The sequence below is a fragment of the Schistocerca piceifrons genome, chromosome 7, assembly GCF_021461385.2.
Source record: "Schistocerca piceifrons isolate TAMUIC-IGC-003096 chromosome 7, iqSchPice1.1, whole genome shotgun sequence".
Lineage (NCBI taxonomy): Eukaryota > Metazoa > Arthropoda > Insecta > Orthoptera > Acrididae > Schistocerca > Schistocerca piceifrons.
The window spans coordinates 558,819,565-558,833,044 of NC_060144.1; the positions used below are offsets into that span (position 1 = coordinate 558,819,565).

At 40.9% G+C, this 13,480-nt stretch overlaps 1 protein-coding gene across 1 annotated transcript in view; it reads left to right on the top strand.

Annotated features, from left to right (window-relative positions):
• LOC124804970 (transient-receptor-potential-like protein) overlaps positions 1-13,480 on the top strand; it is a 205,984-nt gene that overhangs the window by 90,132 nt on the left and 102,372 nt on the right. The window lies entirely within an intron of this gene.

The window sequence follows — 13,480 nt, forward strand, 5'->3', positions numbered from 1 at the left end:
GGAGATGTAGTGAGTGAAGAAAGCACGCTTCATCCAGTGCACAGAGCTTCAGCAAGGAGGAGTGTTGCCGGGGGAGCAGGCCTTCTCTCCTTCACAAAATGCAGGCACAATATTCATTCTCTGTATTTTTAGTGCACACAAGTACAGAAGTGAGACATTAGGCTAATGAATGCTCAGATGCTTTGTACAATTAAAATTAAAACAGGACCTGCCTTTTACAGTGACAGGTTTCATCATTTTTAACATGGTAATTAGCTCTCAACAAATTTGCTTCCATTGGAATTTAAACTGATTTTCATTATAAAGTGTACATAAAAAGTGCTACAGCACACATTCATAATGATTACTGATTTGATTTGGCTTTGCTCTCCACACATTCTGATAATGGATACTTCCACCTGGAATACTGTTACCAACTTCCCTAGAGAGAATGCTCACTCTAGTCTATACTGTACCCCATATACGCCTCCCCCAATGGCTGTGTCTGTCTTTGACCCATCTGTAAACCAGACTGTGTCTCCTGAACAGTATTGTGCTTCATTCTCCCATTGCTCCCTGCTTCCAGCTGTTACACTGAAAGGTTTATTGAAGCAACTGGAAGCTATTGCATTGTCAATTGACATTTCCCCAACCATTATTCTATTTATCACATTCATTACATTAGTGTTGGGTTCTGGATACTATAAAGGTTTCCAGTTTTTAACTTGTATGCCTCTGCTGCTGCAACCACTGTAACCTCCAGATGTAATGGGGGCATGTTCAGCATTCTCTTCATCCCAACAGTGGTTGCACTGCTAATTCCACCTGTTATGGCTGGGCATCTCAATTTCTACACCTCCCAAGCTTCTTAACAGACACTTCTATTTTCTTCCACCATACTACAGCCCCATAAATTATCATAGGTTTTATTATAGAAGTGTATATCCAATATATATATTTCTGGGACTTGAATGTTAGTTTTTACAACAGGCCCCTCTAGTGCACATAAGAGCACTTTTTGCCTTGGAACTTACATTGTTTATATGAAGAAGCCATACTAACTTTGCATCCAGGCTTACTCCTAGGTGATTCACTATCCCCTCTGCTGATAGAATTTCATCAATGAGCTTAAGATTAATGTATGTGTTTTGGAAATGCTTAATTGTGAATGGTACTATGAAAGTTTTCCAGAGACTGACCCTTAGATTATGTTTCATAAATCAGTCTTGCACAATTTTCAGAGAAAATTGTGCCCTTGTTCTACTGGCACTTGCAAATTTGCCAGATATTACTATGAGTAAATCATCTGCATGTCCTTGTCAAAAGTACCCTCTACAATCTGTTTCATAATAGTTGGGACAAAACTCCTCCTTGCAGATGCCTTCTGATGATGTTGACCACCATTTGCCCATTCATCATGGTGGCTTCTACCTTGCGTCTACTCAGCATGGTGTTACTCCACGGTCTTAATGTTCTTCTTTTCTGCAACTTTAACCATGTTTTTGAAGGTTATATTACTAAAAGTCCCCCTAAATATCCAGTAAGATGTGGAGAGCAGTTTCCCAAAAAGTGTATAGCTTTTCCAATTTCTCAACAAGTGGGTGAAGCACTATTTTGCATCATTTTCCTGGCTGACATGTGGGTTGGTTTTCATGTAGATAAGCCTTAGTTAACCTCCTTTTCCTAACATGTACACTGACCTATTTTCCTGATGTCTTTAAAAGGAAGAAGGACAGACTGACTGATCTCATATCCTTAACATTGGTATGTTCACTTCTCACCAGCTTTGGAATGAAAGCAAACTTCGCTATTCTTCAAGCATTAGGAATGACTCCTGCTGCTAGACTGACTCTGAACAGCTGCATAGGAGTTGTATTAATCCCTGTCCTGCTTGTTGCAGTAAAGCTGGAAAGATTCTATCTGGGCCTGGTGATCTGAACGTTTGAAACATTCCCACCGTCTATTGAATTTTCTTGTAGTCATCACATTTTCTGGCAGATTTCCAAATCACCCCTTGGTTATCTATACACTAGTAACTCAGAGGAATTGAATCTTGATGTGTGTTATATGCCACTGTGCACTGATAGAAGAGAATGTTGAGGAGCACATCCATCATCTTGTCCTTTTATACACACCATCCTCCCTCCTTAGAGTGCCCCCTGGATTTGTTTGTATTCTTGTGAGCATTTTGTTCAGTCTTCTGGTCTTGACAGCTGTACCTTTCACTTCCTCACAGAATACCTTCCAGGACAATAGTTTTGTCTGGTTAATTGCATGGTTGTATTTGGCAAGGGCCTTCTGATATTTCGTCTATTAGCCTTTCCTTCTTGCAAAGTTAAACATTCTTCTTACCTGCTTCCTAGTACAATCCCGTTTGTGCACTTCTTGATTGTTGGACAGTTTTTCAAGTTTGAGGTCATCATGCCAGATATTACTTCATCTACCATTTCCTCTAAATATACTGGATTTCTCATCGAAGTTTTAACTTCACATAAATGTGAGTTTGGATCTTTCCTATATGAGTCTTAGTCTGTTTCCTTGGATTCCCATAGGCCATGGTCTGTGTAACACCCATTTCAAAGCCAAAATTATTATACATGTGGGCACGTGAGAACGGCTCCCCTGCCAGGTGAGGATGGCTCCACTGCCACATATCACTGTTTGACGTAACTAACTACTATGATGCACCCAAAAGTTATGTCAGTTACTTCATCTCTTCTTCTATTCCTGAAGATAAGTTCAAGACTAGTATTCAAGATTTCTAAATTGCTTCCCAATAGGTATTCAGTTACGTACTCAGCTCTGCTGTTGGTGTTCCTGCTTCCCACACCAGGTTGTGAGCATTGGCATCACAACGAATCAACAGTCATTCATTCATCTGCAAGCAGCTGTCTACCAATCTTCTCATTACTTGGGAAGGAAAAGCACTGTCCTCCTAAGGAAGGTACACTCAGGCCAACACAAATTCCTCTGTGTTTACTTCCTTACCCTCTTTCATCCTGATGGTCACTAAGTCCTTCAAGAAGCAGTTCACCACTGGCATTAATGAAATTCCATTCTTGATATAAATCAATGTTCTGTTGTTTTTTAGATTCTAGCGAAAATCAGTTTACCTCCAGTTCCTCCAAGGCCTGATATGCGCTCTTTATATAAAGGGAATTCCTGGATCGTGGTTATCTCCACCTCCTGTCTTCCCAGAAGCAACTCCAATGGCACTTACTCCCTTAGTGTACTGCAGGTTTATCTGTAATCCTACCAACCACCAGCTTGCCACCATTGTCACTTCCAATGTCCGTAATTTCCTTGACAGAAACCTGCAAGAAGTTCTAGGTCCTGTGCTGGCAATGCCTTCAGAGATTTCTCACTGACTTCCACCACACAGGTTTTGCCATCAGATACAACCTTCCAGTTATAAACCATTGTAGTCACTTATCCAGACTTTTGGGTTCTGCACCTGTTCTTTCGCAGATAGGGTCTTTGGAGGAACATACTTATGAAGTTTTGGTATCCAAATTGTCCACTTCTTCTCACTGGTTTGATGCAGCCCACCATGAATTCCTCTCCTTTACCAACCTTACAGTAGCAATTGCACCCTACGTCTTTAATTATTTGATGGATATACCCCATCTCTGTCTTCCTCTACAGTTTTACTCTCTATACTTCCCTCTAGTACCATGGAACTTGTTCCATGAAGCCTTAACAGATGTCTTGTCATTCTGTGCCTTCTTGTTGTCAGTGATTTTAGTATGTTCCTTTCCTTGCCGATTCTGCAGAGAACCACCTCATTTCTTACCTTATCAGTCCACCTAATTTTCAACATTCTTTGTAGCAGCACATCTCAAAGGCTTTGATTCTCTTCTGTTCTGGATTTCCCACAGTCCAAGTCTCAGTACCATGTATGCTGTGCTCCAAACGTGCACTCTCAGAAATTTCTTCCTCAAGTTAAGACCTATGTCTCTTGAGCAGGAATGAATTTTTCACCAGTGCTAGTTTGCTTTTTACGTCCTCATTGCCCCATCCGTCATAGGTTATTTTGCTACCTAGATAGCAGAATTCTTTAACTTTGTCTACTTCATGATCTCTAACTGTTATGTTAAGTCTCTTGCTGTTTTCATTTCTGCTACTTCTCACTACTTTTGTCTTTCTTTGATTTACTCTCATTCCAAATTCTGTTCTCATTAGACTGTTCATGCCATTCAACACATCATGCAATCCTACTTCACTTTCAGTGAAGATAACAATCTCATCAGCATTCATATTGTTGATATCCTTTCACCCTGAATTTTAATCCCACTCTTGAATCTTTCTTTTATTTTCCTCATTGCTTCTTTGATGTATAGATTGAACAGTAGGGGGGGAAAGACTACATCCCTGTCTTACACCCTTTTTAATCTGAGCACTTCGATCTTGGTCTTCCAGTCTTATTGCTCCCTCTTCGTTCTTGTACAAATTGCATCTCTCACACCTTTCCTGTAACTTACCCTTATTTTTCTCAGAATTTTGAACATCTTGGACCATTTTACATTGCTGAATAGTTATTTCCAGGTCAAAAAAATCCTGTTAACATGTCTTGATTTTTCTTCTGTCTTGCTTCTATTATCAACTGCAACATCAGAACTGCCTCTCTGGGGCCTTTACCTTTCCCAAAGCCAAACTAATCATCATCTAACAGATCCTCAATTTTCTTTTCCATTCTTCTAAATAGTATTCTTGTCCGCAACTTGGAAGCATGAGCTTTTAAGCTTATTGTGCGATAATCCTTGCACTTGTCAGCTCTTGCTATCTTGCAATGCTGTCCTTTGACAGGCTATGTAGCAAGACAGAGGATTGTGGGCATGCACCATTTCCAGATAGCACCGTGGCTCGAGGTCGGCTGTCTTCCATGACTACTGGTATCATTGTGTGGATGATGTTTTTCCAAAAGTCACATGGTGTATCACAAGTCTCATATATTCTACATATCAACATGAAGAGTCATCTTGTTGCCACTTCTTCCAATTACTTTAGAAATTCTGATGGAATATTATCTATCCCTTGTGCCTTATTTGATCTTAAGTCTTCCAAAGCCCTTTTAAATTCTGATTCTAATAATGGGTCCCCTATCTCTTCCTTGTTGACTCCTGCTTCTTCTTCTATCACATCATCAGACATTGTAGAGGCCTTCAATGTACTCTTTCCACCTACCTGCTCTCTCCTCTGCACTTAGCAGCGGAATTCACATTGAACTCTTAATATTACTGCTCTTACTTTTAATTTCACCAGAGGTTGTTTTGATTTTCCTATATGCTGAATCGGTCCTTCCAATAATCATTTCTTTTCTTGATTTCTTATTTTTCATGGAACCATTTTGCCTTAGTTTCCCTGCACTTCCTACTTATTTCTTTCCTAAGTGACTTGTATTTTTATATTCCTGAATTTCCCTGAACATTTTAGTGCTTCCTTATTTCACTGATCAGATGGAAGTTTTTCATCTGTTATTCATGGTTTCTTCACAGTTGTCTTCCGTGTACCCACAGTTTTCTTTCCATCTTCTGTGATTACCCTCTTTTGAAGATGTCCATTCCTCTTCAACCATACTACCTACTGAGCTATACATTATTGCAGCATCTATAGCTACAGAGAACTTCATTTCTTAGCACTTTTGTATCCCACTTCTTTGTACACCGTTTCTTCCTGACTAGTCTCCTTAACTTCACTATTTCCAAATATACCTTCTCCTCTTCTGATTCTTCAATGGAGTATTTGCTATTGCTAACTGATACTTATTGCTGAACTCAACTAGTCTTTCTCCTTTTGTTTCTACTACCAAATTCATTTTCTCCCCAATCCTTCCTTCTGCTCCTTCTGCTATAACTGCATTCCAGTTCCCCATGACTATTCAATTTTCATCTCCCTTTACATACTGAATTACCCATTCAGTAACCTCATATATTTTTTATGTCTCTTCATCTTTGGCTTGCGATGTCAGCATGTACACCCGAACTATCACTGTCGGTGTTGGTTTGCTGTCGATTTGGATGAGAATAATCATATCACTGAACTGTTCACAGTGGCTCAACCTTTGCACTACTTTCCTGTTCATAGTGAATCCTACTCTCATTACACCATTTTCTGCAGCTGTTGATATTATTCTACAATCGTCTGACCAGAAATCCTTGTTTTCCTTCCATTTCACTTCACTGACCCCTACTATACCTAGATTGAGCCATAGCATTTCCCTTTCCAGATTTTCTATCTTCAATATCACGTTCAAACTTCTGACATCCCACACTCCAAATTGTAGAATGTTCCCTCCCGAAGATCTGAATGGGATACTATTCCAGAATCTTTTGCCAATGGAGAAATTATTATAATACTTCTTCAATTACAGGCAACACATCCTGTGTATTTAATGCAGTTGTTTCCATAGCCTTCTGCATCCTCATGCTGTTGATCATTGCTCATTCTTCTGCCTTTATGGGGAGTTTCCCACCCCAAGAGCACGAGAGAGCCCTAAACTTCTATCCGCTCGTTTGTCACTTTGATTATGATGATGATGATGATGTTTGGTTTGTGGGGCGACTTCTTATGTCGGAAATCTTCAACCGCCATTGCCAATGATTTTTATTCAAAATTTAAGCACTGGCTTTGTTCTAACCCAGGGCTGACAGTGTTTTCATTACTAATCAAAGATGCTACCTGTAGAACATGGGTGCATTTTGGGTACCATCTGATTATGCCAATTCACTGCTCCCTTCCCCTCACAGACAAATATTAGAGCACGTTTGTCTAGACAGATCCTTATGAATTTGGGGCCTACACTCACATCCTTCCACATGTGAACATATGTTTCCTCATTTACTGCCCCAACTTCTTCGGTATCCAGTGGTCCTCAGAAGGGGCAGGTAGACCTCTCAGTTACAATCCTCTCTTGTTCTTTTGTTCGCTGTCTTAGAAGTGGAAGACGTCCCACTCACAAGGTATTAGGTTTAAGACCTTATAATTCCTCCATTTGTGTTTAGGGAGCCATTCTTTGCCTTGCTTTTCTGTTTTTTGCTCTAAGAAGTTTCCTCGTATGAGCCTCAGGCAAGGATTTGAGCTAGATCTGGTCCAACTTCTCACTAATGTCTTCAACCTCTTGGACTGGTCTATCACCCAACCAAGGTGCAGAAATGGCTTCCATTGGTTCCAGAGCCAATGTTTAGGTATTTGAGGTATCATCAAATCCTTCAGTTTTTAAACTGTTTTCCATGTTCTTCATTTTGGGGCCACGAGAATTGGGGATATGTCAGGTCATTACCAGAGCAGTCTCATGCCATATAATGCTAATTACTCAGAAGTCGCCCAATGTCTCTAAGGCTCCATTCATGACACATCTTCCTAAGTGCCACACACGCTTTTGTATGAATTACATCACATCTTGGGTTCAGTACCTAGTGTGCTGGGAAAAGGATGTCAGTATGTGGGAAGAATGGGGTCTTGTAGGCCATGCTTTGTCAAGTTCATCTACTGGGACCTTTCTGGCTTGGGAGATCTTGCCACTAGCTACACTACTACTTGCATAGCCCTTATCTTCACACAAACATGCAAATCTCAGCCCGTATAGTTAGTACTAAAATATGGAGGTGTCCCCTGTAGAGTGTAGAGGGATAATGACGTAAGTGAAGCTCAAACTGACAATATCAAATAGGACACATAGCTACTCACTACATAGAGTAGGCACAGAGCAGAGGACAGACACATTTTAGGCTCATTAAGAGGTAGACTAAGCTACTGGACAAAGTTTCAGATGTATAAAAAAACCATACAAACACACATTATTACACATACAACTCGCACACACATGGTCATTTTCATCTTTGAGCACTATGGTCTGGTTGTGGTAGGCAGCAGTCTCAGTTGAGGTGAGCAGTGGGGGGTATAGTACACCTGGATACTCCTTTCTCCTTCTCTGTTCCTCCCCTCTCCCCTTTCCTATCCAGCACAGCCTCCCAATGCTACACCAAAAAGCCCACCTACCTGTCCCCACCACGTCCATGCACACCCACGCAGGCAGCACTACAGCATCTTCCCCCAAACCCCACACTGCCCCTTCCCTTGTCCACCTCACACTCATCTGTACCCCTTCTAGCCACAGCTACACTGCTCACCACTCTTGGGTTTTAGCATCCAGAGACAACAATTGCATGTGTGTGTGTGTGTGTGTGTGTGTGTGTGTGTGTGTATGTTTTTCTAAATCTGAAGAAGAGCTTTGTCCAATAGCTAGCCTACTTTTAAATGTACATTTGAATTGCCTGTCTGCCATTCATACTACCTCTCTGTTGTGAGTAGCAATCATATCCCATTTCACATTGTTTGGGATCCCCACTAGAGCAGATACCCACCCTGATAGCTGAGTGTTCAGCGTGACGGACTGCTGTCCAGCGGGCCCGGGTTCGATTCCCAGCTGGGTCGGGTAGTTTCTCCGCTCAGGGACTGGATGTTGTGCTGGCTTCTTCACATTTCATCCCCATCTGGTGCACAGGTTGCCCAATGTGGCATCAAATGTAATAAGACCTGCAGCAAGGCAGCCGGACCTGCCCCGCAAGGGGCCTCCCGGCCAATGACGCCAAACACTCATTTCCGTTTTACTAGAGCAGATTAAAGGAAAACATCAAAGCAGTTCAGAAGCATGCTGCTAGATTTGTTACCAGCAGGTTCAGTCAAAGTGCAAATATTATGGAAAGCATTATGAAATCAAATGGGAGTTACCAGAGATGGCTTTCTTATCTTTATTGAGAAAATTTAGAGCACTGGCATTTGCAGCTAAGTGGAGGACAATTCTACTGCTGCCAACATGTGTGTTGTGTAATGACCACAAAGACAAGATAAGATAAATTATGGTTCATATGGAGGTGAACAGACAAATGTTTTTCCTTTACTCCATTTGTGAGTGGAATAGGATAGGAAATGACTAGTGGTATAAGGTAGCCTGTGCCATGCACCATATGATTTCAGCAGGAGTATGAGTGCAGAGTTGCCAGACTGCACACAAAACATTCTCTTAATCTTTCATTTCATTCAACTTCATAAAAACTTTGCATCATTGAGAGAACAAAGACATAGCTTGTATTAAGCATTTTGATAGATGTGCAATGTTCTTTTTTTCATTTTATGTTTATTTCCTGTTGTAATGCATAAGATTATATAGGAGAAGTTTATATTAATACATTTTCTGATAACAAGACTGAGCTTGTGAAATGCTGAAAACTTTTTAATTGTTCAATGTAAGTAAATGCATTTTCCAAACAAAATCTGAAGAATGCTTTCATCTGTCTCAAAGACTAATTTTCTCATAAATATTTGACATATCTTGAGTTAAATGGGACATTAATGCTCTGCCTGATATTTAAAAGCTATGTTGACACACATTTTGTTACGAGAAACAGATTGCTGGATTTATAACTAACTTCTTACTACATCTCTAAGTAGCCTGCTAGTTAAATACTTATTAAATAAAAATTTGTTATTTATCACAGTGAGGAAACCCATCTTCATTATAGGCCCAGCTATTCAAAGCAAGAAGATTACCAGCACAAAACTACATCAGGAATGCTGAATGACACTGCAAGCAGTGTAAAAAAAATTCTTTACTTTCGTATAGCCTGCAAACAGGAAGAATGTTCTGACTATTGCAGTGGTGTTGCAGACTGAACGAGCAACATAATGAGAGCAACAAACAAAATTACTGTACATAATTAACTCCCATCTCTTTTCAGTCCAAACATTTTTGGGAAAATATATATCTTATAAAAGAATATTAAACTGGTTTTTTAACAATAAATTTTTAATAATCAGTGAGTTTGGTTTCTGTAGATGATTCTCTACTGAGGAAACAATTTATGATATCATAAACTAGGTTCTGGCAGAATTAAACAAGAAACAAAGTATCTGTTGACATTTTATGTGACTTTGCCAAGTTTTATGGAATTAAAGGCACACCCCTTGAATAGTTGAAGTTGTACTTCAACAATAGAAAACAGGGGGTCAAATTAACAAATGATACTATGGGATATTCAGTAGGAAAGGTAATTTTGTCATAAATAAATGCACAGGTAATAATTAATAACATTTATTCACACTAGCACTAGGTACACTTGCAGAGAGAGATAAACAAGCTATGTATGACAGGTCTTCATTGTCAATGATAAGTTTGCTTATTTGATGCGGCCAATACCAATGAATTCAATTTGTGATGCCACCACATCAGCTCCCCTTGTTTTGAAACTTGGTGCCCCCTGTACATTGGGAAGATGGCACTTGACTTATCTGCCAGTTTTTGTGGAAACAGCCAGTGCAGGTATGGGCAACTCCTGTTTTGCAGGTGTTGCTTCAGTGTCCTCCAATGGTGCCAGGGTTTGAGCAAAACTGTCCATATAAGTGTCAGCCTGAACATTGGAGTGCAATGTTGTGGGTTGCATAAGGATTGCACACTCACAGGTGAACACAGTTCTGAGTTACACTTGTCTCCTATATGCCATTCTTGCCAATTTTAAAACGTTGGCTTCCTCCTGAGGTTATCCTGCAAGGCCCAGAGGGCAAAACAAAACATTGGTGTAATTCATTACCCCTGAGCCACACTTGGGAAGTTTTCTGCAGATATTTGTGCACAAACACTCTTGAATTTCCATGTCTGACAGGGTTGATACTTGGTAGACTGGCTGTTCCTCGTTCTGGTGCTGAATTGTTGCCCAAACTGTGTACTTAACACAGGAACAGCCAGCCATAAAGAAGCTGGCATGATTTGCCATAAATTAATTGTCAAGGAGAGCATTTTGTGTGTTCCTTCACTGTCATTCTCAATCTAAGCAGGACCAGAGGCAGTGCTTCAGATTATGATGAGCAGCTACACATTAGAACAGTTTCAAGCATGAGGTATAAATGCTCTACCATCCCACTGATGGCAAGCTAGCATGTAGTGCGGAGGTGGTTGCAGATGGAAAGGTAATTTTGTCATAAATAAACGCACAGGTAATAATTAATAACATTTATTCACACTAGCACTAGGTACACTTGCATAGAGAGATAAACAAGCTGTGCAGCTGCACAGTAGTAGAAGTTCCTGGAAAAGTAGGCTTTCACATTGTCTCCCTCAGTCTGCAGCAGTGGTTTGTAGAACACCAAACATGGAGAACCACAAGTGCACCAGTGCTCTCACAACCGACTCGGAAGCTATGTCAGGGCCTGTGGTGATTTTTGCCCACCTGGTAAAATGACTGATGACTGTAACTAAACAGTGATGTCCCAAAGAATACATTAGAGGGGCCACAATGTCCACGTGTATATGCAAAAATCTTGCTGACGACACTGGAATGTGGACAATTGGCACAATGGTGTGCCTGCTGTTCTTCTTATGCTGGCATACCAAGCATGCATGTGCCCAAGTGTGATAGTCTTTTTGTATTCCAGGCCACACAACTTCGTTGGCGACTACTTTGGCTGGGGCTTGGATTCCTGGGTGGGCTAGATTATGCTGTGCACTGAAAACTTCAAGGTGAAATTGTTATAGCATGCAACACTGCTTCTCTGTTGCTACATTATACCAAATTCCATCAGGCACATTAGGAGCTGACGCACATCTGAGCGCCAATGCTTTGGCACAGCTTCATGAGAGACAATATGAGACAAGGTTGTTTCAGCATGCTATATGGCACAAATCAGTTGTGAACTGTTTAATATACTCATCCTGCCAGCACTGATGCAGTGAGCTGTCTCTGTCTTGCTGAAAGACAGCTGCTAGCAACTTGTGCTCCATAAAGATTCCAAGTGTCTCCCTTCGACAGATGGCTGGAAATGCTTGGTAGCAAAGTAGATAGTGAGCAATTTGCAGCCAATAGCACTCCATTTTTGCCGCTGTTGTGTCAAGTTTCTAGAAAAGACTGTGAGTGACTGTCGTTTGCCATTACCTTTTGTTGAAGAGCTGAACTCACTGCTGTTTGGCTCTTATCAACCATAAGCACCATAGGGTGTCCCAGCATTGTTGCCTGTGGCAGATGTTTCTTTAGGTCATGGAAAGCTGCTTCAACCTCTTGAATCCACTGTATTTTATAATTTACTGTACTATATTTACGGGTGAGTGATGCTGCGAGGGGCTCCTGGGCACAGCTAGATTAGACAAGTGGCATCTATAACAATTCAGCATACCGAGGTTGTAACAATTCAGCATACCGAGGTTGTAACAATTCAGCATACCGAGGTTGTGGGAGGGGGCATCTGTTGTACTGGTTTGATCCAATCTGTCAATAGTGAAAAGCCTGTGCCACAGACAAGTATCCCATAATTTAACTTCAGCTTTCCCTCTTATGCAGCTTTTTTATGTTAATGATTATGCCATATTCTTGTACGCAACAGAAAAGTTGCCGCAGATGTTCAACATACTCTTCTACTGAAGTGGAGCATATTAAAATGTCATCCATATAGCAGAATCTGAACAATAATTCATGTAGCACCTCATCAATAAACTGCTGCCAAGTTTGGGCAGTGTTTCTGAGCCCATATAACATAAAGAAGTATTGAAACAAGGTGAATGGAGTGATCACTGCTGCTGTTTGATATCAGTTGGAGTTGGGAGAATTTGAGAAAACACCTTGTTGCATTTTATAACACTGAATATTTTGGACTGATAATGGTGCAATTAAAAACAACCATGTCGGGTACAGGGTAGTAGTCTGCAATTGCAAGGGAATTAAGTTCTCTACAGTCTCCATGAATTACCCTTTTAATGGGCCATGTGGAATGGGGAGCCCCAAGGACTATCAGAGCTAGTCAGAACACCTACTATCAGAATTCAATCAATCTCTGATTGCTCTGCAAGGAATGTCTCTGGAGGCAGTTAATGTGGATGGGAGGCGACAAGTTGACCTTGTGGCATGTGGATATGACGTTGAGCCACGTGTGTGCACTTCCTGGTGGCTCTGGCAATGTTGCTGAGTGCTGGAAAGTCTTGGAGCAGGTTACGAAAAAGTAGTTCATATGGCAGCACTGTAATACTGCCTGTAGCATATGAATTGTTATGAGTCACAGAGTGCTTCTTGCATGATGTACACTTGTGCATTCCACACTGCTGCGAGTATGAAATCGAATCATAATACCCTGGCACAGATAACACAGTACAGGAACTGGAAATCCTTGTGCAAGAAGCTATGGGCACATTGTACTTCATTTGACACAATGTAGGCAATATCTTTTCTGTTGGTACTGGGATTGACAGTTGACCAGGTCTGGCATAAATCAAAAGTTATGTAGAAAGTCCACACCAATTATAGGACCTGTCATGTCTGCAATCACAAAGACAGATATCGAGAGCAAGTTGGAATCCAGATGTAATGTCATGTGCTTTTCATCATAGTTAGGAATTCTGAAGTTGGTTGCAGAAAGCATTTATTGCATAGCTGCCATTATTGTGTCACTACACTGCCAGCAGTGTGTGGCACTCCACCAGCAGCGTAGTGCTGTGTGGAAAGTTTGTGAGAATCATGTTCAC